This window comes from Spermophilus citellus, assembly GCF_964194105.1.
Source record: "Spermophilus citellus genome assembly, chromosome: 6".
In the NCBI taxonomy this organism is placed as follows: Eukaryota; Metazoa; Chordata; class Mammalia; order Rodentia; family Sciuridae; genus Spermophilus; species Spermophilus citellus.
In genome coordinates, this window is record NC_138187.1 from 80672496 (window position 1) to 80700346 (window position 27851).

General features: G+C 39.8%; 1 protein-coding gene across 9 annotated transcripts in view; it reads left to right on the plus strand.

The window, feature by feature from the left end:
* Positions 1-1632: 1632 nt before the first annotated feature.
* The window catches only part of KIAA1217, a 406156-nt gene continuing 379937 nt past the window's right edge, over positions 1633-27851 (plus strand). For 4 of the 9 annotated variants that reach the window (XM_081297972.1, XM_081297969.1, XM_081297973.1 and 1 more), the window contains exon 1: positions 1767-1781. The gene's annotated coding sequence lies outside the window, so the exon portion shown is untranslated. Of the gene's footprint in view, positions 1782-3734; positions 4075-27851 lie in introns of those variants that run through there. The other 5 variants (XM_081297956.1, XM_081297967.1, XM_081297957.1 and 2 more) reach the window with 4 other exon arrangements.

Genomic DNA, 27851 nt, shown 5'->3' on the forward strand with positions numbered 1-27851 from the left:
AGTGACCTGCCCTGCGCTGTGTTCACCATCCTTAACATACAACTACAGAATCACATGCATTTCTTCTCTATGTCAGGCAAGCGCTAGGTACTCTGAGTATGGTGGTAACCAAGGAAGATAAGGTCCCTGATCTATGGATTTTCCTCATGTGGATGAAAATTTAAAGTTAGCTAGCAAACAACTAAACAAGGCCATTTCAGGTTACCATCACAGGGAGCGGAGTCTCCCTATCTGTAAAATACATCTCTAAACCATTCTTTCCATGGAACACCATTTAATCCTTGCCAACACCTATCCCTCCACTGATCTCATTCCCTCTCACCTCCTTCACTCCATCCTCAATGTACATCAGCTCACGCACATTCCCTGCCTAGATCCTTTCCATGGTTTTGCCTTGGCCTTGGAAAAATTCCAAACCTCCTCATCATTCCTGACAAGACCACACACCATCTGGTCTCTGCCTATTGCTCACCCTCCCCCACTTGCCCACTAAGCCACACGAGTGTCCTCTCTGCTTTTTGGGAAATGCCAAGTTCCTGTTTATCTCAGTCTTTGAACTTAAGCTCTCCTAGCTCATTGCACAACCCACTCCTTCTCAACTCCCAATATTTAGCTACAATGTCACCTTCTCACGATGGTCCCCTCTGATTATCCCACCTAAGACAGAATCCCCACCCCAGCCTGGGTCATCTATATCGTATCACATTCCTCATTTCTCCTCAACCCCTTATCACAATCTGAAATTATCCTGTTTGCATGTTTATGTGTTTCTCTTTCCTATCCAGAAGGCTGGAGGTCTGTCCTGTTGATTCAGTCCTTTGCCCCAGGTTCAGCACAGTAACTGGGATATAGTACAAGCTTAAGACATATTTCCTGATGAGCTGATACACTGATACGTTGGCAAATATCTATATATTAAAAAAAATTTAAAACAAAAAATACACACACACACACACACACACACACATTCCCAAGGCCTGGGTCATTATCTCTCATTGAGGTTAAAAAACTTAAAAGCTGAGCATTACGGGCTGGGGCTGTAGCTCAGTGGCAGGGCACTTGCTTAGCATGTATGAGGCACTGGGTTAGACCCTCAGCACCACATAAAAATAAATAAACAAAATAGAGGTATTGTGTCCAACTACAACTAAAAAACAAATACACACACACAAAAAAAAAAACCCTGAGCATTACAAGATAGTAGAATGAATCAGACACAACTTTTCTACATCCATGCATGAATATATGACCAGTATAACTCCACATCATGTTCAACCATGAGAATGGGAGGCTATACTCCATGTATGTTTAGTAAGTCAAAATGCACTCTACTGTCATGTACAACCAAAAAGAACAAATAATTTTTTTTTAAAAAAAAAACTGAGCATTATTTTGGATGGCTGGGGAGTTTGGGAAAATTAAAGCAGAGAATTCAAGGCAACAGGCAGTCATCAAATCACACAAGTCAGCTCTTCTGGAAAAACTGCAGGCTGGCTTTGGGGTGAAAAGGCCAGGCCAAGTACTGTCCAGTAGTACAGATGATCTCACACTTGTTTACGGGGTTGCTCTGAGGTTGTGTTCTTCCTGTTCACACAGAGTGTGTTCTCGCAGCCAGATCATTTGCTCACTGAGAGCTGGAACCAGTCAGTCTTCCCCTGGTGCCCCTGGTAGCACCAGGGCTGCTCCCTGCTTCTTCTGTAAGCTCTCTAGGAAGGAAAGGTGCTAAGACTGGCAAAGCTGCCGGACCTCAAGTTTCTTTCCAGCCTGACTTCCACCAACAGGTAGGGTGACCCACCACCCCAATTCCTTGGGACTAAGGAGGTGCCCTGATGCACAGCCTTCATTTTGAAAAACTCAGTCGCATTGCACAGGGCCATCAGAAAGACGGAATCCCATATCCTTAGTTTTGCTCCAAGCGTTGGTTACTCTTTGCTCCAGGCCATTTGTTTCTCCTAATCTGACTCATACCCAGGCCTCATTGTTCTCTTCTGCACCGTTGACTTTATTGTATTTCTCAATGCTTAGGCTCAGCCCTGCTTCTCTGGCTTCCCTTCGTGACAGTGCTGGATTCCTCCTCTTACTGTGTCATCCTACAACATTCCTACATGATATGATCCATCTTGTCCCCTGGGAGCTTGGGATTTCTCACCCCACACCCCATGAAACCTTCCTGTCACGTTTACCTGGGAGCAGCAGAGCAGGGGGACATTTATGTGATGAGCCTTATCCTTAAATATGGTTATAATGTAACACTTCTGACTACACAGCTCAGAATAAGAAAGTCAAAGGATTCAGTGGTTGTCCGGTAACACAGAAGAGGAATCTATAAGCTACAGTATCTATAAGCTCTTCTGTCACATAGAAGAGGAGTCTATAAGCTTTTTCTGTAAAGGGACAGAGAGTCAATATTTTGGGCTTTGTGTACCACACAGTGGCTGTCATAACTAATCAGCCCTGATACTGTAGAATAAAAGGCAGCTACAGACAACATGGCAATAAACAGGTATGAGTGTGTGCTAATAAAAGCTTATCTATAATTATAGGCAGTGTGTCTAATTCAGCCCATGGACCATAATTTGTAAATTCCTGATATAGAACATCCTTCCAGATAATCTTGGCTTTTTTTTCATTAAGCTTGCAAAAGTTTTCTTTGACTTCACCACTTAGATATGCCATAGCTCTACTTGCAATTTACACGCCTTCTTCATCACACTACATCATTAGCTCTTTTAATCAATTATCCTGTCATTCAGCTGATCTTACAGAAATCTTTGCCCAATAAAAATAAATTCTTGCATCAAGACATTGACATGGAAGGAAGGATCACATGGCATTTAATTTTAGGGGCATATTTAACACAAGTTGCAACATGAAATATATCCACGGAGTTGGGCGAGATGTTAGGGTAATTGATGTGATACGGGGTTGATGTTTCGTTAACTGGACTGCTAGATGCCTGGAGAAAACCTCCTCTGATGGGCAATAGTGTCCTCACTCTTTGTGATGAGTTTTAGCTCTTAGCTCTGTCTGCTTTGTTTTTCACTAGAGTGTCAATCTGTGTTCAGGGCTCCAGAGCTCTGAGTACTTTGTGTAGAATCTTGCTTTCCTCATTTAAAAATTACCGAGTCCATCAGCATCTTCATAACATATTTAAAAATGTCTTGTGCTGTCCTTAGAATGTACTTTCATAGGAAGAAGTGCTAGAAAGAGGAGGAAAACATCTCTAACATTTTAAACTGATTTTCGGGAATACATTCACAATGTGCATGTACCTGGAAACTGCTTCTATCAGATAAGAAACCTGGGAAGAGAGAAGGAAAACAGGATTGGGAAGACTATTTCAGCAAATTGTCCTTATGTGCATTTATCTGGTCCTAGAGGTGAGATGAGATTGAAACTAAGGACAGTAACAAACAGGGAACTGAAATATTATTGACCTGCTCCTACAAACCATTGCTATTGGTGGAGTTACTGCAGAATGAGAGTTCTCTTTAGCACGAGGCGGCTCCTGTGGGCTCGTTGCTGAGCAGATACTGCTGAGCCCAGAAAACTGAGAGCCTTCACAAGTCAACTCCACACCCCCTCGAATTTGTGCTCGGTAGGGAGTCCTCAGCAGGAAATCCTCCATCTGTTTTCCTTTACTACAAGGAACTTCAGAGGATGAGTTCATTTCGCTTCAAACATCCTCATGTTGCTGTAAAACAGTACTGGGCTGAATGATGAGAAATGTCACCAGGAAAGCAGGAGGACACCTTCGAATGGAGACAGATAGTTACACCTCTGAATTACATTCTAGTTTCTAGACAGGGTTTATTTTTTTTTCTTTGTTGCTTACATTTCAGTTTTGCTTTCTTTCCTTTCATTTTTTTAAGGACAGTCTTTTGTTTTTTATAACTTCCTCATAGAACTTGGATATTTGGAGAAATAGTACAAAAGGAAGATTTCACAATATTTGTCCTGTGGATTACTGGAGTGAAGCTTGAGGTCTAAAGGATTATAGCTAGATCAGTCTCTCTTTTTAAACAAAAACTCTTAATTTGAATTTCAGGATTACTTTAAAAATATCACTGCAAAGTAAGTACTGTGATTTTTCTCTTTCTTTGCCTTTAATTCCCTAATAAGCATCTTTTTGCATATGGTAATCTCATTGAAGTTATTGGTTGGACTATAAGTAACATGATTTGCTGACCCATAAATTAATTATAAGATGAGATATTGAGTTTTTGCTCTTAATGCTGTTTAGCAGGTAGCAGGTAATATTTATAGTCATGTTTATGTTTGTGTGTCAAGAATTATTTAATTTCATTAACATCTTGAGTGAATATCTTTTGCCTCATTTCCTCTAGTAATATAAACTATCTTTCAAATTGGAAAATAAGCAAGGGAAAAAAAATCTCTTTGGAAAACAACACCGTTGGCCCTAGCAAGCAGATCATACTGTCGATTTTTCTGGAATGTATAGGTAAATTGGCTGAAGAACTTTTTAAATCTAGAGAGTAAAATTAGCTTAAAATGTTACTCTGGTGAACTCCTTTTGAAAATGCCATTAAATCATATTGTAGACTTGGGGTTGGGGGAAATGCTCTTTGGCAAAGGGCACGGAAACATTAAAAATATTTCAACTGCTGTTACCTTTCTGCAATGACACTATTAGTTTGAGCTGCAACTGTGCATGTTTTGGAGCCTCCTCAGGAATCTAGAGTTGTGAAGCTGATCCATCTGGATGCAGTTAAACGGTGCACATTGATCAGGGAGGAGTCTAGAAGTGGCCAAACTGTGCTTTCCCCCCCCCCACCCCCAGGCTCCTATCTTCTTCCACCCACCCCTCATCCCTTCCAACCTTATGTGGTAGCTGTAAATCCTGAAAGTGCTGTTGGAAAGATGGCATTTCCCTTCCCAGCAGTCAGCCAGGGGAAGAGACAGCTGTGTGGATGTACTTTCTGGTTGCTTTCTGGGCAGCTTGGAACACAGGGTGATTTGTCTTCCTCCACATCCCCTGTCGCACACTTTACCACCAAACCCTCATCTATACCACAGACCAGCTGGCCTGAAAGGACATATTCCAGAGAAAGATAATGGATGAAGTCCACTTCCATAGACGTGTGGCATCCCTCCCTCCATCTTTCTGTAGTCTTTAAATTTGTCAACCTCGTTCTCTGAGAAACATGATTCCTATTCATCCTCTCTTGCCAAAGCCAAGTGCTCCCAGAACCAGCCTTGACTCTCTCTAGCCCTTTACTTAAAGATCATTATCTGCCAGGCCATCTGTTATTTTCACTTAGGAGAGGGTATTATTTCAGATCTATGGGTGTCCTTTAAATTTCCCCTCACATGTTATAGAGTAGCTAGATGTAGTCCAAGGGCAAAGGCCTGTGGCGAACAACAGGAATCTGTGCCCCACTTTTGCAAGCAATAGTGGCGATGGTGTAATCTTGGACGGCCATAACCACCACCACCCCACACACTAGAGGAGGGGGGAGAGTGATTTGGGAACTGTGAAAAATCAAACAAAATGAGAGTATGGACTTAACCATCCTGGATGGTTGTTGCTTTTACAGAAATTATCTGCTTCTGATTTAAATCCACAAGGATTTGTGCTTCTTTCTAAGGTGCATAGTGTTGCCCGAGCAACCCCTACTTATGGATGCTGGCTACCCACCTACAGTAGTTTGGGTGCTCCACCTTTACCAAGGAGAGCCATGAGGAGAGGAAGTTTGAGGCTGGTGTATGGCTCAGGAGTAGAGTGCTTGCTTAGTGTGCCCAAAGAATGGAAGACTTCCTACCCATCATGCCCCTCTTTCACAAGCTAAGAAAGTGCTCAGTAGAATTTACCTTTTGTAAGTGGCCTGTTTTGTGCTTGCTAGATGACAGTGAGTCTTGTGATTTCTCATTGTCCCCAACAGAAATTATATTGCTGAGTTTCCAAAGGCATCAGGCCCTCTCTGAACCATTGGGTTGTTTTCCTTTGTAAGGAGAATAGTTTGCACTGAGTAACTCTTCTATAAACCTGTGTTCTGGACAAATGTGAAGGGCCATATTGTATGTATCAGACAATGATAATGTCTAACAGGATCCACCAAGACTATTTACCAGATGAGATGATAAATATTTTATGACACCTATCACCTATCACCTGTGATACAGGTAAGGAAGCAGTTTAATTCAAATATGTTGATACAGGAGGAACAAAAAAGATCTAAGAATGTTCCCATCAACTACTACCCTGTATTCTTCAGTGTTTATTGTCACTGTTGTTTATTTCCTAACTGCTCAGGCTGTAGATTGCCAGGCTCTTTCCATATTATTTTAATCTGTGGATAGCATTTCTGGCAGAAAATCGGCAGCCAGGAGTGGGTGGCAGGCTGGGACGAGGTGGAGTGGGAGGAGCAATTGAAACCTCAGCAGTGAGTTTTTGTTGCTTGTATTGGAAATGGATTTCAGTTCTCTCTGCTCTGCATTAACTTCCATGTCAAGAGTGACTTCACCCCACACCATGTGTTTCTGTGCTTGGGTTTTCATAGAGTTATAGGGATAATTAATTCTTGTTGGCTAAAAACATAATTCTTGGAAGAAAACATCACATTAGTGAACAAATGTGTGTTAGTTGTTTATATTGGGCCAGGTTTTCATTATCCACTCAGAGAATGGAATAAAGTCTTTCAAATTACCAAGAAGGGACCAGGGATCAGAATTTTTGCTGCCTTAAAACATAAATTTTAAGTAAAATTTACTATAACATCTGCTCTTATTAAAAAAAAAAACTGTGTTAATAAGTGATAAATAGTGGTAACTGGCCTATAAACAAGCGAGACAAGACATATCAAGATGAGACATGATATTATCAATGAACAGGTGAGTAAAAATTTATAAATTTGAAGATGGAAGTCATTGGTATTTCATAACAGTTTTCTTCATTTTAATATTTTTCTGGGTTATGGAAACATTTTCAGCTAATTTGCCACATTGGTTACATCATTGATTCAAAGTTTACTTATTGAATACCCCTTAGGCCATTACTTTTGAAATGGTCCATGATTATAATTGAAAGTAAATGCATTGCTACAGGGTAAGTCTGTATTTTGAAGACATCGTCCACGGAGACAGAAAAATTGAATTCAGAAATACTATATCCTTACAACTTTAGGTCCATAGAAATTTGAAACTAGAGTGGATTTTGAATCATCTCATCCAACCCCTCTATGTATGAGGAAACTGGAGGCAGTTAGGTAAAATGGTTTACACAATAGCACTAATTAGTTGCAGAAATAGAACAAGAATTCTAGCCTCTGACTTCCAAATCCAGTGACATTTTTATTTATTTATTTTTACTTTTTTACTTCTTATGTTTTAAAAGTATTATTGCTAGCCAGGCACAGTGGCACATACCTGTAATCCCAGCAATTTGGGAGGCTAAGGTAGGAGGATCACGAGTACAAACCCAGTCTTAGCAACTTAATGAGGTCCTAAGCAACTCAGTGAGACCCTGTCTCTAATAAAATATTTAAAAAAGGAAGGGGGCTGGGGATGTGGCTCGGTGGTTAAGTGCCCCTGGATTCAATCCCAGGTACAAAAAAAAAAAGTATTATTGCTTCTTACAGTGACTAAAAAATAATGTGGATATGGCCCCACAGTCATTCCATTTAATTCCTTTTTGGCCTTTTAAGTATTTTAATATAAACTATCAGACACACACACACATACATACATACACACAAACACACACACACACAAACACACAATCATTTAATAGTTATCTGCAAACCAACCACCAAGATTAAAAATGTTATTTTGCCATCTTCAGTTTAGATAACTTGTAAAATAAAATAAAATGCATTATAAACACAACTGAAACACTACCCTTTTCTCTTTCCCCTCTTTTCCAAAATAACTACTATCCTGAAACTGCTGCATATCACTCCCTTGTATATTCTGGGTATTTTGGTATCTTCACCATATGCATGTGTATGTGTGGTAGATACAGATTTGGCTACATCTCTGTGCGGTTATATCTATTTGTGATTACCTTCATGTTTTGTGTTTAGATTTTAAAATATATAAAGCATCTCCATATTCCTTGGTAACATTTTTTAAATTCAGCCTTGTTTGGGGAATGTATCCATGTTGCTACATAGGTAAGTATCTATTGTATTTTTTGCAACTTCAGGATAATATCATGTTGCATAAATAACTCAAGGTTGATTTATCGATTTTCCAACTGAGAGAAATTTGGATTATCCTTGCAGTTTTGCTATAGATGCTGCAACCGTGCCGAAGGGATCTCTATACATAACTTCTTACATGTGTGTTAAAATTTCCTGAGTTGCCTAGAAGTTGAATTATCTGGTTGTAGGGAATGCATGTGTTCCCTTTATTACACTACGCTAAATCACCCTACAAATAGTATTGGCTTACTCAACAATGAACATCGCTGAGCAGTTGTTCCAAAGTAGGGGTTGATAAGAATCGCTTAGTAGGAAGCTTTTAAAAATTACCAATGCCTAAGTCCCACCCCACACCAATTAAATCAGAATCTTTGGGGATGGGACCTGATACTTGTTTTAAAGCTTCCCCCTGGTGATTCAAATGCACAATCAGTACAGCATCTGTTTCTCCATATCTTTTCCAATACTTGCTGTGTTCCGAAATTATTTATTTATTTATTTTTTGCCAGTCCTCTCAGATGGTTTCTTTATGCAGTTAATAATCTAGGATTACGAATTCATCTTCAAGGAAACAAACAAAAAAAAAATTGTAAAAATACGTAGCCAGAGTAGATAGAGCCAGCCCTAAAGACACATTTTGTCCTTTTTTTTGATTTGTGACAATTCTTAAGTTATTTTCTTGATTTGGGTTTCCTGAACCATATACATATTCTGGTTATAAATTCTGAGTAGACAATCTGGTTTCCCTTCACTTGGCATCTAGATAGAGATGTATGGGCATCATTGTTGTGTCCATCTTCTGGCCCCAACCTGTCTCCTGCTTCTACTTAGGCATTTGATTCTAAGCTTCTATGTTACTGAGACCCATAAGTTTGTTGAATGTAGATCAGTGTTTGTTTATTTTCTACCCATACTGACTTTTAGATCTCTGTGTCTCAGACCTAGAGAGGAGTCTCTCCCCCACCCCATCTCTCTCTCTCTCTCTCTCTCTCTCTCTCTCTCTCTCTCTCTCTCTCTCTCTCTCATATTCTTTTATTTTAAATATTTTTTAGTTGTCAATGGACGTTTATTTTATTTACTTATATGTGGTGCTGAGGATCCAACCCAGTGCCTCACACATGCTAGGCAACTGCTCTACCACTGAGCCACACCCCCAGCCCTCTCTCTCATATTCTTGTTCTTGCTCTCTTTTTGCAAGCTTGGAATACATTTGAAAAAAATAACATCTTTTTATCTGTTATTTCTAAGTGTTCATAGTGGGAAATTTTTCAGGTTTTCCTGAGAGAAAAAATGCAGAAGAGAAGTTCTACTTTGACCTTTTTAATATTAAAAAAATAAAAGATCTAAGAATTTCACAAATCATATTCTCTGTGCCAAGTTTTCTTACCAGCTTTTACAGAAATTTAGGCTGTCCAAGAATCAGCTTGAAATTTATTAAACTAATGTAAACCTGAAATATTACTATATAGCCTCTAAGGAGGTACATGCCTTTGAACTTCTACAATAAATTCACTCACAGCTTGGTGGGTTGAGAATGATGGGGTACAGCATGGGGTAAGGCTATATGCCCTACTTTGAGAAAATTTAGGGAATGTACTATAGAGGACAAGTAGTATCTTCTGAAACACTGTAATCATTATTTGCTTTTCCTTATTCAGAGACTAGGACATAGTTTTTAAAGGTTATAAGGAAAAGCCTGAAGCTCTTTCTAGCCCTAGAATTTTGTGATTTTTTAAAAACTGTTTTAGTTGTAGATGGACACAATACCTTTATTTTACTTATTTATTTTTATCTGGTGCTGAAAATCGAACCCAGTGCCTCATGTGCGCTAGGCAAACACTCTATGATTGAGCTACAACTCTAATCCAAAATTTTGTGATTTTTTTTTCTCCTACCTTGGGACATTTTCCTGACAAATCTTCTTATAGACTGCATACAGCTTTATAACCAGATGCTTGATATCAGAGTTGTCCAATCTTCTCAAAACACATTCCATTTCTACTTGACATAGCACCCCAATAAGTCCATAGAAATAAAGGGACTATATTCAGTTTTATCTACTGTTAATATTGTTCTTATATGATACTCTACACATAATTTTTCTGTCAAAATTATGAAACCACCAATTATTTGTTAGTGAACTAATAAAATATCTATTTGTTATTACCAAATAAAACAATTGGTACATCTAGCAAAACACTAATTGTTGAACACAATACATACTATGGAAAAAATGTTATTACTTATATTGAACATGCTATAATTTTGAGACATTTTGCCCTAAAATTCTGTTTGGGAACAAGAATTTAGGGGGAAGAAGTCAGTAATAAGTCACAATTAAAATTAAAAACAAAAAAAATCATAAAAGTAAAGCACATATTCTTTCAACACTTGATACCCAAAGTTATTTCTAAAGATTTGGCATATTATTTTAAATTAAACATCTCAAACAGATCATTACAAAAATAAATCTATCTCTTTGCTGAATTTCATTCTGTGTTTGGATTGAGGTGGAGTCAGTTTTTAGCTGCATGATAAGAGGGCAGACGCTGAGTCTTTTTATTTTCTTAATTAAGAATTACCATTTCAAACCCTTGTCAGTAGTTTACAATGGCAATAATTCCTCCCAAAACAGTTGTTAGATCCTAAGTGGTTTGCCAGAACATTAACCTCAACTTGACCTTTCATGTTTTTGAGGAGGGGTATATAAGGGTCAATAATCATTTCTAGAAAATTATCAGGCTTGGCTGCACCCTGCATTGTATAATTTGCTTTAAAAAATAATATAATGTGTTTGTCATTTTAAATAACTGGGATCAGCAAGGCTAATGAAAATATTTAAATCCTTATCCGTTGGAATGAAAAGAGTTGGCTCCCGAAAGTGCTGACTTTAAAATTTTTGTTCTGCTTTTGTTGATCCCTTCTGCTGATGCACACGACCTACTGATGTGTGGCTTGGCATGTCATGGAGACCCATTCATCCATGTTATACAGGAAAGGGGCTTCCGGACCTCTACATGGACTGCAGCACATTCCTTTAGTTTTCTAACAAAGCTTTTAATGGGTGACTGTGACTAATGAGCATGGTGTCCCAGGAGAAATGGAGCATGGGCTTCCACTGCCCCTTCAGACAAGCTCCCAGCCCAGGGTTCATCTTGCTTGAACCAAGGAGAAGGCAAGACCAAAGGCTTGAGATGAACAATAACTAATAGTTTCATTTTCCACCTTTATAAACTGGCATTAATAATTCTTACCTAAGCAATCAGAGCCAAGGCCCCCTGCTCTGGCCCTGGCCACTAAAGGCCATACATCCCTCTTCTTGAGAATCCAAGTTAACTCTAACTTAACCAAAGTACAACCTGAGTTTATTTGCCTAAGCAGAGAAAACTTCTCCTCTTTGTGTAGGGTAGCAATCCTCTTCTGCCTGAGATCACGTGGGATGAGGCAAGGGCTGGAATAGGCCACCCTGAGCTGGTGAGAAAGGGGCTAGACACCTACTATGTGCAGAAAATGCTGATGCAGAGAGTTCCTCTCTGAGATTTTTCTCATTTTTGGTTTTGAATTTATACTTTCAATTATGCACCTTGCTACAGTGCAACAGAGAAATAAGTGGGGATAATAAAGGAGATGCAGGACAAAGCGCTCCTAGTTGTTGCCTATTAGTTATTATATCAAGAACACTAGGTAAATAAGGTCATTAAAATCAGTATGTTCCTAGGGCCCAGGGAAGGGGTATTCTCATTCCCTAGGATCTCAGCATTAGTGTTTGAAAGGACACCTACAGGTCTCATTTGGTCATTGGTATATCATAGACTTCATATTTCTAAGTGATATGAGTATGAATACCATAAAAAGAATTTAAATGGCTTTAAAGTATGCAATTAATTTTTAATTCTGAAATTGTTATAGCCCATCACCTGGAGGACTCTTCCTCACTCCCATTGCTGATCTTTCTTTTAAACAGCCTTGGTTGAACATATGACTCTATTACCTCTTGTTCTATGTATCTGTATCCTATCTCACTTTACAATTCCCTGTTTCCAGTCCTGAAAACTGGATTTGAACTTCCTTTCATCCTATCCAGTGTGTATTGGCCATCCAGTTCTCAGTGTCATAGACCTCTTTTCCTTCTGTTGTGACATTCCATTGGCTCATTATTCTCTGATGAAGATGCATGACTTCAGGCTTCACCTGTCTCTCATGATCAAGATCCAGGTTCATGATCACAGACCTCCTATCTCTGCCTATTCACCCTGTCTCATGTTACCTTTGACCCCCACTGCCTCCTTCCTCCCCTTTAACAAGACTGTAATCTTTAGCATCTGCACACTATTTGGACGACTTGTTGATAATTCTCTCCTGCTGTCTCTTACAGACATTTTTAAGAAGTTTCTATTCACATCCCTTCCTTTTTCAGTGTATAAGTTACAACTCAACTTTTCTTTTTTTTTTTTTTTTTTTGAATTGATTTTTTTTCCATTGGTTGTTCACAAGATTACAAAGCTCTTGACATATCATATTTCATACATTAGATTCAAGTGGGTTATGAACTCCCAATTTTTACCCCAAATGCAGATTGCAGGATCACGTCGGTTACACATCCACAATTTTACATAATGCCCTATTAGTAACTGTTGTATTCTGCTACCTTTCCTATCCTCTACTATTCCCCCCTCCCCTTCCCTCAATCTTCTCTCTCTACCCCATCTACTTTAATTCATTTCTCTCCTTGTTTATTTTCCCATTCCCCTCACAACCTCTTATATGTAATTTTGTATAGCAATGAGGGTCTCCCTTCATTTCCATGCAATTTCCCTTTTCTCTCCCTTTCCCTCCCATCTCATGTCTCTGTTTAATGTTAATCTTTTCTTCCTGCTCTTCCTCCCTGCTCTGTTCATAGTTGCTCTCATTATATCAAAGAAGACATTTGGTATTTGTTTTTTAGGGATTGGCTAGCTTCACTAAGCATAATCTGCTCTAGTGCCATCCATTTCCCTGCAAATTCCATGATTTTGTCATTTTTAGTGCTGCATAATACTCCATGGTGTATAAATGCCACATTTTTTATCCATTCATCTATTGAAGGACATCTGGGTTGGTTCCACAGTCTAGCTATTGTGAATTGTGCTGCTATGAACATCGATGTGGCAGTATCCCTGTAGTATGCTCTTTTAAGGTCTTCAGGGAATAGTCCGAGAAGGGCAATAGCTGGGTCAAATGGTAGTTCCATTCCCAGCTTTCCCAGGAATCTCCATACTGCTTTCCAAATTGGCCTCACCATTTTGCAGTCCCACCAGCAATGTACAAGTGTACCCTTTTCTCCACATCCTCGCCAGCACTTGTTGTTTGACTTCATAGTGGCTGCCAATCTTACTGGAGTGAGATGGTATCTTAGGGTGGTTTTGATTTGCATTTCTCTGACTGCTAGAGATGGTGAGCATTTTTTCATGTACTTGTTGATTGATTGTATATCCTCCTCTGAGAAGTGTCTGTTCAGGTCCTTGGCCCATTTGTTGATTGGGTTATTTGTTATCTTATTGTCTAATTTTTTGAGTTCTTTGTATACTCTGGATATTAGGGCTCTATCTGAAGTGTGAGGAGTAAAAATTTGTTCCCATGATGTAGGCTCCCTATTTACCTCTCTTATTGTTTCTCTTGCTGAGAAAAAAACTTTTTAGTTTAAGTAAGTCCCATTTGTTGATTCTTGTTATTAACTCTTGTGCTATGGGTGTCCTATTAAGGAATTTGGAGCCCGACCCCACAATATGTAGATCGGAGCCAACTTTTTCTTCTATCAGACGCAGAGTCTCTGATTTGATATCAAGTTCCTTGATCCATTTTGAGTTAACTTTTGTGCACGGTGAGAGAAAGGGATTCAGTTTCATTTTGTTGCATATGGATTTCCAGTTTTCCCAACACCATTTGTTGAAGATGCTATCCTTCCTCCATTACATGCTTTTAGCCCCTTTATCAAATATAAGATAGTTGTAACTTTGTGGATTAGTCTCTGTGTCCTCTATTCTATACCATTGGTCCACCCGCCTGTTTTGGTACCAGTACCATGCTGTTTTTGTCACTATTGCTCTGTAGTATAGTTTGAAATCTGGTATCACTATACCGCCTGATTCACACTTCCTGCTTAGAATTGCTTTTGCTATTCTGGGTCTTTTATTTTTCCATATGAATTTCATGATTGCTTTATATATTTCTATAAGAAATGCCGTTGGGATTTTGATTGGCATTGCATTAAACCTATAGAGAACTTTTGGTAATATCCCCATTTTGATAATGTTAGTTCTGCCTATCCATGAACAGGGTATATTTTTCCATCTTCTAAGATCTTCTTCTACTTCTCTCTTTAGGGTTATGTAGTTTTCATTGTATAAATCTTTCACCTCTTTTGTTAGGTTGATTCCCAAATATTTTATTTTTTTTTGAGGATATTGTGAATGGAGTGTTTTTCCTCATTTCCATTTCAGAAGTTTTGTCGCTGATATACAGAAATGCCTTTGATTTATGCATGTTGATTTTATATCCTGCCACTTTGCTGAATTCATTTATTAGTTCTAGTAGTTTCTTTGTAGACCCTTTTGGGTCTTCTAGGTATAGAATCATGTTGGCTGCAAATAGTGATAATTTAAGTTCTTCTTTTCCTATTTTTATGCCTTTAATTTCTTTCGTCTAATTGCTCTGGCCAGTGTTTCGAGAACTATATTGAATAGAAGTGGTGATAGAGGGCATCCCTGTCTTTTTCCAGATTTTAGAGGGAATGCCTTCAATTTTTCTCCATTCAGAATGATGCTAGCCTGAGGCTTAGCATAGATAGCTTTTACAATGTAGAGGTAAATTCCTGTTATCCCTAGTTTTTCTAATGTTTTGAACATAAAGGGATGCTGTATTTTGTCGAAGGCTTTTTCTGCGTCTATCGAGATGATCATATGGTTCTTATCTTTAAGTCTATTGATGTGGTGAATAACATTTATTGATTTCCATATATTGAACCATCCTTGCATCCCAGGGATGAATCCTACTTGATCATGGTGCACAATTTTTTTGATGAGTTTTTGTATTCGATTCACCAGAATTTTATTGAGGATTTTTGCATCTAGGTTCATTAGAGATATTGGTCTGTAGTTTTCTTTCTTTGAGGTGTCTTTGGTTTCGGAATCAGGGTGGTGTTGGCCTCATAGAATGAATTTGGAAGAGCTCCCTCTTTTTCTAATTCCTGAAATAACTTGAAAAGTATTGGTATTAGTCTACAGACAACTCAACCTTTCAAAGGAAACTTTCCAGATTGGAGATATTGGGTTATTTGAAGTTTCACTAGCTTATGATATAAGCTCAGAAGCTCTCATTTTCTACATAAAAACATGTATAATTTGCAAGTTTTGGAAAAGGAAAATTTCACTATTCTTCTGGACCAACTTATAGGCTATTTTAAGGCAGGAATCTGGTTTTGTGTCCTGTAGCATCTTGTGTGAATCCCTGAACTCTTAACTTGTGTAATGTTGACAGTTAATGATGGTGGCAGTATCCAACTCCCTGTGTAAAATAAACTTCTAGAAAAATGGGCCTAGAACACAGAATTAGTCGAGTACCATGGAGTTCCCATACTATACTTGAGGAACAGAAAATTATAAAGAAATAATTATCCAAGGAGGCACCCCAAACAGATAAGCCATCCAGCTGCTCATAAAATGAGAACAATACCAATTGGAATTACCTTGGAGTATACCTAGAGATGGGCATATAGAGAGTTCTCAATAATATTAAATTGACCATGACTGTTATGTTTTCAATTCCATATGATCAACCACAATCATAACTTATTCAGCAATTTCTGCATCAAATCTACAGTTATTTTATGATTGCCTCAAGATTCCAAAGGACATTATAAATCAGTGCAATAAGGGGACTCCTTAAACTGAGTCCTTTAATCTACGAGTACAAGCTTGTTTCTTCCCTTGATATGTCATAACAAATTAAAGACTGTCAAAACTCATAAGACAGTGATAACACTTCCTCCTCATGGAAGAATAAGTTATATGTCTTTAGTTACTCCATGACTGATTTAGTTAAAATATAAAGAATTATCAAAATTCAGTGTTGTCGAGTATTTGAAACAGTAGTGGAAAACATGAAATTGCCTTCCTTATATCTTATTGAAAATAGGATTACCATGCTGATATCTAAGGCAGATTCGAAAACTATTTTAAGCTGTACAGATGTAGCACTTTGCATTCATCAATAATAGTTCCTCTGTTCTTTGATTGCTTGGTGTTTCTTCTAAGATATTTATAACTCCGGAATACTGAAACAAATGTGTTCAAATTCAACCTGGGAGTTTCAACCAGCATCTCTTTCACCAAAGACATTTACCAACCCTGTGTTATTTAAAGGCCAAATGGAACTGTTATGGTAAAAATCTGGAAAGAGTGTCAGAATGAACACAGTACAGAGAACACATTTTCACAGAAATCATGATTCCCAGTCTTATAATTTAATTTGCATGGTTGAATGAACTTGTCTTTCTCCTACTCCAAAAATACAGCCTAATACTCATAAACTGTAGTCCTTCAGAAAAGCAGCTCAGTCCCTAACTTAGCATCCCATAATTATGCCCATTCTGTACCTTCATACCCAATAATTTTTTAATTAAAAATAAATTTTAGGTCTCCAGGCCTGAGGAAATGATGGGAAAAGGAAAGAATTTCTCTACATTTCTTTCACCTAAAAATGAAATCACTTAAGCTAAAAGGAGCAATGAGACTCATATTTTGAGTAAGGGTATGTGAACTGTCACAGGAAAGAATAGATCATGTTATATGAAACCTTACGCAATATATTTTTGGCGTTTTTCTCAAGGAGGTTATGAAAAAAGTTTCTAGGAGAATTTCCTTAGCTTGCTTTTAGAAGTATGTTATTAGAATCTGGCCCTCTGTGTTGTCAGTCATAGCTGTAATACTCCACATCTCAGTGGCTTCTCACTTGAAAGGTGTGGTTCTTACTCACAACACAACCCAGTGGTATTAGGATGAGGACAGCATGAGGCTCTGTACTAAGCCCTCATTTGGAGACTTACAATATATGGCTTTGCTATTTCTAGGGCCTGTCCTTCTCGGCTTTCAGCCCACGAAGGACTGTCTTATTCAGCAATTTCTGCATCAAATATACAGGATGTCTTCTGGGGCCTTCCTTGAAAGAGTGTATGTCATTTCTGCCCCCAACCCATTGTCTAGAGCTCAGTCATATAGTCCTACTTAACTGCAAGAGAGACTAGTAAATGTAACCAGACTGCCTGTAAGAAGAAAAGGAAATCAATATGATGAGTACAGAGCAGTCGCCTCGTCATCAATAATTTTGAATTGGGATTAAAAAAGAAGGTGTGTGAAAAACCTTCTTGGTTGGTTTTGAATGTTAGTAACTATAAGAAAATAAAAGACTAAGTATGTCCCTTCTAAGGAGCTCTAGTTACAGATTTCCTATTAAGGAAAACATTCCATTTTTAAAAAATTTTTATTCTAATTAGCTATACATGACAGAATGGATGTTGACCCATCAGACATAAATGGAGTATAACTGTTCATTCTTCTGGTTGTACATGATGCAGAGTTGCACAGGCCATGTAGTCATCATGCACATAGGGTAATAATGTCTGATTCATTCTACTATCATTCCTACCCCCATATACCCTCCCCTCTGTTCACTCACCTCTGCCTAATACAAAAACAACCTCTATTCTCCCTCCCCACTTATTGTGAATTAGTGAACTCAATTTTAGATGTTGTGAAGGATGTGAGATGAATCATCCTTGCCCTCAGGAAGTATACAGTCTTCTAAAGAAGCAGACTTTCTTCCATGACTGTTCTCTAGCTGTGTGACAAGATGTTCAACTGGAAATTTCTACCAAGTCATCTAGCTGTAGTGGATACAAAATTCCAAAGTAATATACCAGGTCTATGTGGGAATTTCCAAAGAAAATCAAGAATAGGTTCTATAAACTAACCATTTGTCAGCCACAACGAGGACATAAAAGGTTCACCTCAGCAGAGAAAAGCTGAGGTGGATGGCCAGGAACCCAGGTTGTGAGAAAGAAGCAACCAGCAAGTTCCAGCTGCTTTCCTTGAGTCAACAAATGAGAAGAGTGGGAGAGTCTATGGAGAACCTACAAAAGTGACCTTTGAGAGAAATTATCAACTTTATATACTGGCTCCACTCTTTTGTGTGTCAAAAAATAATGTTCCTGCTGTTGAAGTCAGCTTTGTGTCACTGTGACCAAAAGACCTGACAAGAACAATGTAGAAAAGAAAGTTTATTTTGGCTCATGGCCTCCGCGGTTCAGTCCATGGTCAGCCAACTCCATAGCTCTGTACCCAAGGTGAGGCAGAACATCATGACAGAAGGGCATGGGAGGGGGGAAGTCACCAGGAAGCGAGACAGTTTCTTCCACCAAGGACAAAATATGAACCCCAAAGACATGCCTGCCAGTGACTTCCTCCCTCCAACAACACCCTGTCTGCCTACAGTTACCACCCAGTTCATCCATATCAGTGGCTGAATCCACTGATTAGGTTTTATCTCTCCTAATCTAATCATTTCACCCCTGAAAATTCTTGCACTGTTTCACACATGAGCTTTTGGGGGACACCTCATATCTAAGTAGTAACACTGCCCTTCGAGGTGAAGGAGGTTGATCAGAAACAGCAGTTAGTGAGTGAAGGAGGACAGAAGTAGAAGAGATAAACGAAGTCAGACCCACTCTGTGTTTTGAAGACAGCAGTTTACCTTGCAGGCAGCCTCTGCCTACCATGGTAAAGAAATGCTACCTGTAAGTGATAATTCAAGTGTTGGTGAATATTGGCCTGTGTATTTTTATTTCTGGATTGAGATAGTATTTTGTAACCTACTATAAACATGGAACTTTATCTTAAGAAGAAGTGATCAGAAAATCATGGTTTGGATTAACTTTTCATGAGGGGTGAAGGAAGAGCTAACCCCTTAGATTAGGCTCAGAGGGACAGTAACAGAGAAAATTCAAAGATCTTTTATGACAGAGCTGACAGAGTTGATTTGCTCATTTACATTTGAACTCTGCAGAAAGCGCCCCAGGAGAAGTACAAATAAAGTGCTCTAAGAAGTCAAAAGAGTGGGTCTGCTTCTAGCTAGACTGGAAGTTTGCATAAGGAGAAAGGCTTCTTAGAGATGTGGATATACCAGATAAAAAAGATAAAGTGATTTGGATGGTCAGAGATTTGGGAGGGCTTGGGAGAGGGTAGGTGGTCAATGGAGCACTGTTAAAGGCATTTCTAGCAGAACAAATGTCAAGGAGATTTTTTTAAAAAAGCATAGCAGATGCATAAAGAAGAGCAATTAGTTCCATTTGACTGAAGCCAAGCATGGGGCAATAATGGAAAATAAGGTGGAGAGCATTGGCTTCCAGACTGGGCAACAGGCTTAAAGCATGTTTGAAACTCTAGCAGGGGGTCTGCAGAAAAGACAGGTGTCAGGACCCAGGCAGGTAATCAAAGCAAAAGGAGGAGCCTTAGAATTTGGGTGACCTTCTTTGTAAGTGGACAGTGTCTGCCTTACAGTGTCCCATGAGGTATGTGGTATTAATTTTACTAGATCAGGTTTGTATCCAATGGGGCAGGTCTAATGTGATAAGTAGAAAGTGAAAATAAAGAATTGTAGGCAGTGGGAGGATAAATTCAGTTAGCCATGCTTGTAGGTAGTGTTGTCCGCTTTGTCTATACGTGGAAATGAATTCTATCTAGGCAGGAAAAGCTTCTTTGAACTGTGGCCTCTGCTAAGTAATTTGTCTTTTCTAAACTTTTTCTTCATCTGTGAGGTGGTAATAATAATATATAATAAAACAATCCACATACAGGTCATCTAGCAAGGCTCCTGGCACATATTTGTGGACCAGAAAACTAATGCCCAATTCTAAGTGGGGTGCAATTCAAGTTATAGTCCCTGTCTCAGGAAGCCTCCAGAGGAAAAATCAGGAAGCTGAAACAGATGCTGTTTCTGGATTAAGCCCCACTAGGAGTTGGGGGAAGGCTTTAGGTCAATGGGTGGTAGATCCCCAAAGACTGAGTTTAGGACAAGAAATGTCCAGCCTTATGTTGAGCCTGAGTCTGCTGGCCTGGGCAGGATTGGCTCAGGGACTGGATAGGGGCTCCATTATAGATCACACACACGTGCTCAGGGAAGCAGAAATAAAATGAATAATGGGGAGGAGGTCTGTCAACCAAAGGATTTGAATGTTATCTCAGTACAGTGGAGGACAGAGCTGGAGCAGGGGACAGACCTCAGACCTCACAAACCCCTGCAGTGATGAGTGCTGCCAAAGTCACAGGTGGGGGCAGCTCAGATAGTGAAAAAGCCTGACTCGGCCCAAAGGCAGAAAGGAACGGTGAGAGCCAGAAGAGGAGCTGTGGTCACAGGTCCACGGCAAAGCTTTCTGAGCCTGGGTTTCTCCATCCATCAAATGGGTTTCAAGTGATACCTACCATACCCACAGAGTGAGCTGAAATCTCAAGGGTCAAAAATGCAGTCAAAACATCAAAGTAAATAAGTCTTTCTGCAGTCAGTATTGACCTTAGGACAGCATCCCGTTGATACCATGAGGCTGTAGCCCTTCCATGCTTCTTCCGTGGTACAAAGCTTCTTTGACTTAGGATGGTCCACTTTGTGATTTTTCAACTTTATAATGGTGCAAGCAATACTTATTCAGCACAGAACGTACTTTGTGTTTTGGATTTGGATATCTTCCAGGGCTAGTGACTTGCGGTATGATACCCTGCAGTGATGCTAGACAGAGGCCGCAAAACAGCTTCCCATCAGCCACCAATCACAAGAGGAAAGAGGCATACTCTAAGTATGTGTTATTAAGCTAGGACCTTTGATAGGTTAGGGGCATTCAGTGCACATTCAACTTAACAGTGTTTTCTGTTTACAGCTACATTTCAGATGTTGAAATGTAACACCATGGTAAATTGAGCATCTGTATTTAGCTTGGACACAATTTTAATATATTTGATATTCTGGTTACACTTCCCAGAGACATGAAGTTGCAAATAAAGAGGGGGCATTGGAATATGAGATTCATGCTTGTGAATAGACAACAAGCAGGAATAAAGAGCCCACTACAAGAAGGAGAAAAAAGTCAACACAGAAATTATTTTCCAAATGACAATACAGAGCCAGCCATTCAGTGTAGGGACAAAGAAAATGCACATCTTCATACACTCTGGGTATCTCTCCATATTTTTGAGATATGTTTCTCAATTTTCCAAACATAATGAGTAATTGATGTTTACAAGGATCGTTATGAGTCATCAAGAAATGAATGAACTGTGTCCAGAATCCTCTATTTTAAATAGAGCCAGGGAGGGGAGAGAAATACATTGTTGAGTTCTATTCAAATTTATAAAATTAGGGTTTTCCAAAGGGATAAGTGTTTGTTATGTAAATATTCATTTATCCAATATTTGTCTTTCAGAGGTTATATTATTATTATTTTAGTAGTAGGAATATAAAATATGAAGACTATTTTAAGGAGGGGCAGATATACCAAAATATAGTCAAATAAACAGTCTATAATGAAGACTGCAAATTTACACTGATAATCCAGGCTTTGCTGAAATACTTTTATAATTGATATGAATAGTCTGTGTAGCCTTTTTCAGTGTGTTTACAATGATATAAAGCAACAGCTTCCTTACTTTAGAATCTCACCTAATTATTTGCAAAGAAAACTGCCACCACTCAATAGCAATATATTCTGAGCCTAATTCTTCCAAGAAGCAGTGACTGAACATTATGTCAAGGCAGGGAGACATTGGCCTTGGAAATTAGCTCAAAGTATAGTTAAATGTCCATATTATTTAAAAGACTTGTTCTTTTCGACTGCTTACCAAAAAGAAGAAAAAAGAAAAACCACTAATCCTACCTTAAAGGTCTTAAAGGTCAAAATGTTGGAAACGTTGAAAAGATTTTTTTTAATGCACTATAATTTCTGGTGTTCATGTCCAAAGTGTAATATCAAAGGCAACTTGAATGATAATAGCATCATTAAAATAAAATAATCCTTTGAAGGGGACAGTGCTCATTTAGTATGCAAGTTCTGGCATATTTGTTTAAAAGATTCATCGTATGGAGTGGCATGTGAGAGAGCACTAGCAATTATTAATCCCTTTTCAAAAGTAATAATGTCCTCATCATCAGACTGCAGGCTACCCAGGTCCCTTTGTAGCAAGGTTTTCATGGCTGTTGTTAGGATCCCTAGTTCTCTCTGCCCTAGGCAGCATGCATTGTGAGGGCTGAATCCTGCCACGTCCTACTGACTGCAAGTAGGTGTGTTATTACCAGCTCAAAGCCAGATGTCTGGGCTTGTAGCAGAGATCCATAAGCCCTCAGGAAGGGACTTCCTCATGGTGATTCACAGCAGAGAATGACATTTTGCAAACAACATTTTCTTCTCCCACACCTACACTTTCTCTGAAAGATCACATAACACTTGAGCAAACCTGCTTTTCTCGAGATTCCTAGCACCAGTAAGGTGGGCAACAGCCAAAACTTTTTGCCTAGACTTTGTTTGTTTTTTTAAATCATCATGACGTGAGTTCATTTTTTGCATGTATTTTTAAAAATAAAGACAAATTATATTATTAGATAAAGTATCTTAAGCCATTTATAACTCTACCAGGGTGTGCTAAGCCTGAACTTAAAAACAGTAAAGAAGGGATGTTTTATTTAGAAGGTTTCAACATCCTCCTGAAGACTAAGCATTGGATCTACTTGTTTAATCTCCTTTAAAACTGATGTCATGACGACGGATTTCCATCGCGCGAGGTTCGGCTGCGGGGGCTCGGACGTGGCCGATTTCTCCGCACGGAGGGTCGCGCCCCGCAGCTGGAGTCTGCGGCACGCGCTGGGAAGCAGCGAGGTGCCGGAGCAGGGGTGCAGCGATGCGGATTCTGGGGGCTCCTGCCAGTGGTGCAATGGCCGTGCTTAGTGCTGAGTTCCGGCTTTGAGACAGAGGAGAGAAGCGGTCCAGTTCGGTTCTCGACACTGGTCAGACCACGGAGGAGGACAGCAGCTGCCATCTTGGAGAGCTGATGTAATCATCGCGGTTTTCTACTGATCTCAGCTCATTCAGCTACGGAACAGGTGATTTCAGACTGGTATTTGCCTGCGTCTCGCAGACAGATCGCTCAGGCTCGGGGCTGGAGAACCAGTGGAGAATACTCCTAGGGGCTCACTCCTGGCAAGGCGTGCGCCTGGCTCTGAGCAGCCGGAGTCTGGTTCCCGGGGCTGCTTAGGCCCAGGGCTGGGGAACCTGCGGAGACTGCGTGTTGAGGCCACCTCCAAGTGGAGCGTGCGCTGAGCTCGGGGCGGCTGGGTTCTGACTCCCGGAACAGTTTTGGCCCGGGGCTGGGGAGCCCGCGGGGACTGCGTCTTTGAGCCTGCTCCCAGCGGAGCATGCACCGAGCTCGGAGGGCTTGGAGCGGCCGGGCTCTGGCTCCCGGAGTTGCTTTGGCCTGGGGCAGGGGAACCCGCGGGGGTCGCTCCTTGGAGCCTGCTCCTAGCGGTGCGTGAGCCGGGATCGGAGACGCCGGGTTCTGGCTCCCGAAGCTGCTTTGGCCCAGGGTTGGGGAACCTGCGGTGACTGCTTCTCGGTCCGGGTCCTGCTGGGTGCTGTGGGAGCCAGGGGGGCAGAGTGGAGCTCCCGCCTGCGCCCAGAGCAGGCCAAGTGACCCGCTGGCGTGGTATCACGACACCCCAACTGCAGCTGGGGCCGAAGAGAGTAGCCGCCCACGCCTAGAACAGGACCAGCGACCCGATGGCGTGGTAGCAAGTCACCCCATTTGGAGTAGGGGCTGTGCAGAGCCGCCGTCTGAGGCTGCAAGGTAGGCAGACCTGCGTCCCACTGGCAGGACAGGCCCGGTAGCCTGCCAGCGTGGTGGACACGTAGCACCGAGGCAGTCACGTCACACTGGTTGGAGCGGGGGTGGAGCAGAGCCGCCGCCCGTGTCCGGAAAAGGCCCAGCGACCAGTTGGAGAGGCAGTCAGGTACCCCCATTGGGAGTGGGGGCTGAGCAGAACTGCCGCCCAAGCCCGCAAGGTAGGCAGACCTGCAACCCACCGGCGGAACAGGCCTAGAGGCCTGCTAGCGTGGTAGACACGTCACACCAATTGGAGTAGGGGCCGAGCAGAGCCGCCACCCGTGCCCGCAGGGTGGGCAGACCTGCGACCGACCAGAGTGGTAGACAGATCACCCTAATTAGAGGAGGAGCACAGCCACTACCCGCCCTGCAAGGGAGATTTTCCAACTATACAAGAGCAATATAAATAAATAGGGGGAAAATTTCAAAAACACAACAGTTTCACCAAGCAGAAAGAAACGTGAGCAGTATGAAAAGACAAGGAAAGAAAGGACCACAAGCAATGCAGGTCAACTCAACTTTAGAAGAGGTAATAGCTGCAACAGATGGAATGTCAGATAAAGAGTTCAGGATATACATGCTTCAGATGATCTGGAGTCTCAAGGAAGACATGAGACAGCAAAATCAGACAATGAAAGATCACTTTGACAAGGAACTACATAAACAAATCCAGGAAGTAAAAGATCAATTACACAGGGAGATAGAGGTAATAAAAAACAAACAAATAGAAATCCTAGAAATGCAGGAAGCAATAAACCAACTTAAAAACTCAATTGAGAATACTACCAGCAGAGTAGATCACTTAGAAGATAGAACATCAGACAATGAAGACAAAGTATTTCAACTTGAAAAGAACATAGACAGCTCAGCAAGACTGCTAAGAAACCATGAGCAGAACATCCAAGAAATATGGGATAACATTAAAAGACCAAACTTAAGAGTCATTGGGATACAAGAAGGCACAGAGCTCCAAACCAAAGGAATAAACCATCTATTCAATGAAATAATACGAGAAAACTTCCCAGACTTGAAGAATGAGACAGAACCCCAAATCCTAGAAGCCTACAGGACACCAAATGTGCAAAATCATAAGAGATCCACACCTAGACACATTATAATGAAGATGCCCAACATACAGAATAAGGAGAGAATTTTAAAAGCTATAAGAGAAAGGAAGCAGATTACATTTAGGGGTAAACCAATCAGGATAACAGCTGATCTCTCAACACAGACTCTGAAAGCTAGAAGATCCTGGAATAACATATTTCAAACACTGAAAGAAAATGGGTTCCAACCAAGATTCGTGTATCTGGCGAAATTAAGCTTCAGGATGGAAGATGAAATTAAAACCTTCCACGATAAACAAAAGTTAAAAGAATTCGCAGCTAGAAAACCATCTCTTCAAAAAATCCTTGGCAAAACATTACAGGAAGAGGAAATGGAAAATAACAATGAAAACCAACAGTGGGAGGTAGGACAGTAAAGGGGGGAAAGTAATCAAAGAGGAAAACAAATCAGGTTTAGTAACATTAATAAACAAATATGGCTGGAAGAACAAACCATATCTCAATAATAACCCTAAATGTTAATGGCTTAAACTCACCAATTAAGAGACACAGGCTAGTTGAATCACAAAACAAGACCCAACAATATGCTGCCTACAGGAGATGCATTTGATAGGAAAAGATATACATAGACTGAAGGTGAAAGGTTGGGAAAAATCATACCACTCATATGGACTGCGGAAACAAGCAGGAGTGTCCATACTCATATCTAATAAAATAGATTTCAAGCCAAAGTTAATCAAAAGGGATAAAGAGGGACACTGCATACTGCTCAAGGGAACCATACACCAACAAGACATAACAATCATAAATATATATGCCCCAAACAGTGGTGCAGCTATGTTCGTCAAGCAAAGTCTTCTCAAGTTCAAGAGTCTAATAGACCACCATACAATAATCATGGGAGACTTCAACACACCTCTCTCACCACTGGACAGATCTTCCAAACAAAAGTTAAATAAGGAAACTATAGAACTCAATAACACAATTAACAACCTAGACTTAATTGACATATATAGAATATACCACCCAACATCAAGCAGTTACACTTTTTTCTCAGCAGCACATGCATCCTTCTCAAAAATAGATCATATATTATGTCACAGGGCAACTCTTAGACAATATAAAGGAGTAGAGATAATACCATGCATCCTATCTGATCATAATGGAATGAAACTGAAAATCAACGATAAAAGAAGGAAGGAAAAATCATGCATCACTTGGAGAATGAACAATAGGTTACTGAATGATCAATAGGTTTTAGAAGACATCAAGGAGGAAATTAAAAACTTCTTAGAGTTAAATGAAAACACAGACACAACATATTGGAATCTATGGGACACACTGAAAGCAGTTCTAAGAGGAAAATTCATTGCTTGGAGTTCATTCCTTAAAAAAAGAAAAAAATCAACAAATAAATGATCTCATACTTCATCTCAAAATCCTAGAAAAAGAAGAGCAAAACAACAGCAAAAGAAGTAGAAGGCAAGAAATAATTAAAATTAGAGCTGAAATTAATGAAATTGAAACAAAAGAAACAATTGAAAAAATTGACAAAACTAAAAGTTGGTTCTTTGAAAAAATAAATAAGATTGACAGACCCTTAGCCATGCTAACGAAGAGAAGAAGAGAGAGAACTCAAATTACTAGCATACGGGATGAAAAAGGCAATATCACAACAGACACTTCAGAAATACAGAAGATAATCAGAAATTATTTTGAATCCCTATACTCCAGTAAAATAGAAGATAGTGAAGGCACAGATAAATTTCTTAAGTCATATGATCTGCCCAGATTGAGTCAGGAGGATATAGACAACTTAAACAGACCAATAACAATAGAGGAAATAGAAGAAACCATCAAAAGACTACCAACTAAGAAAAGCCCAGGACCGGATGGGTATACAGCAGAGTCTTACAAAACCTTTAAAGAGGAACTAACACCAATACTTTTCAAGCTATTTCAGGAAATAGAAAAAGAGGGAGAACTTCCAAATACATTCTATGAGGCCAACATCACCCTGATGCCTAAACCAGACAAAGACACTTCAAAGAAAGAAGACTACAGACCAATATCTCTAATGAACCTAGATGCAAAACTCCTCAATAAAATTCTGGCAAATCGGATTCAAAAACATATCAAAAAAATTATACACCATGATCAAGTAGGATTCATCCCTGGGATGCAAGGCTGGTTCGATATACAGAAATCAATAAATGTTATTCACCACATCAATAGACTTAAAAATAAGAACCATATGATCATCTCGATAGATGCAGAAAAAGCATTTGACAAAGTACAGCATCGCTTTATGTTCAAAACTCTAGAAAAATTAGGGATAACAGGATCATACCTCAACATTGTAAAAGCAATCTATGATAAGCCACAGGCCAGCATCATTCTGAATGGAGAAAAATTGAAGGCATTCCCTCTAAGATCTGGTACAAGACAGGGATGCCCTCTCTCACCACTTCTGTTCAACATAGTCCTCGAAACACTGGCCAGAGCAATTAGACAGACGAAAGAAATTAAAGGCATAAAAATAGGAAAAGAAGAACTTAAATTATCACTATTTGCAGATGACACGATTCTATTCCTAGCAGACCCAAAAGGGTCTACAAAGAAACTATTAGAGCTAATAAATGAATTCAGCGAAGTGGCAGGATATAAAATCA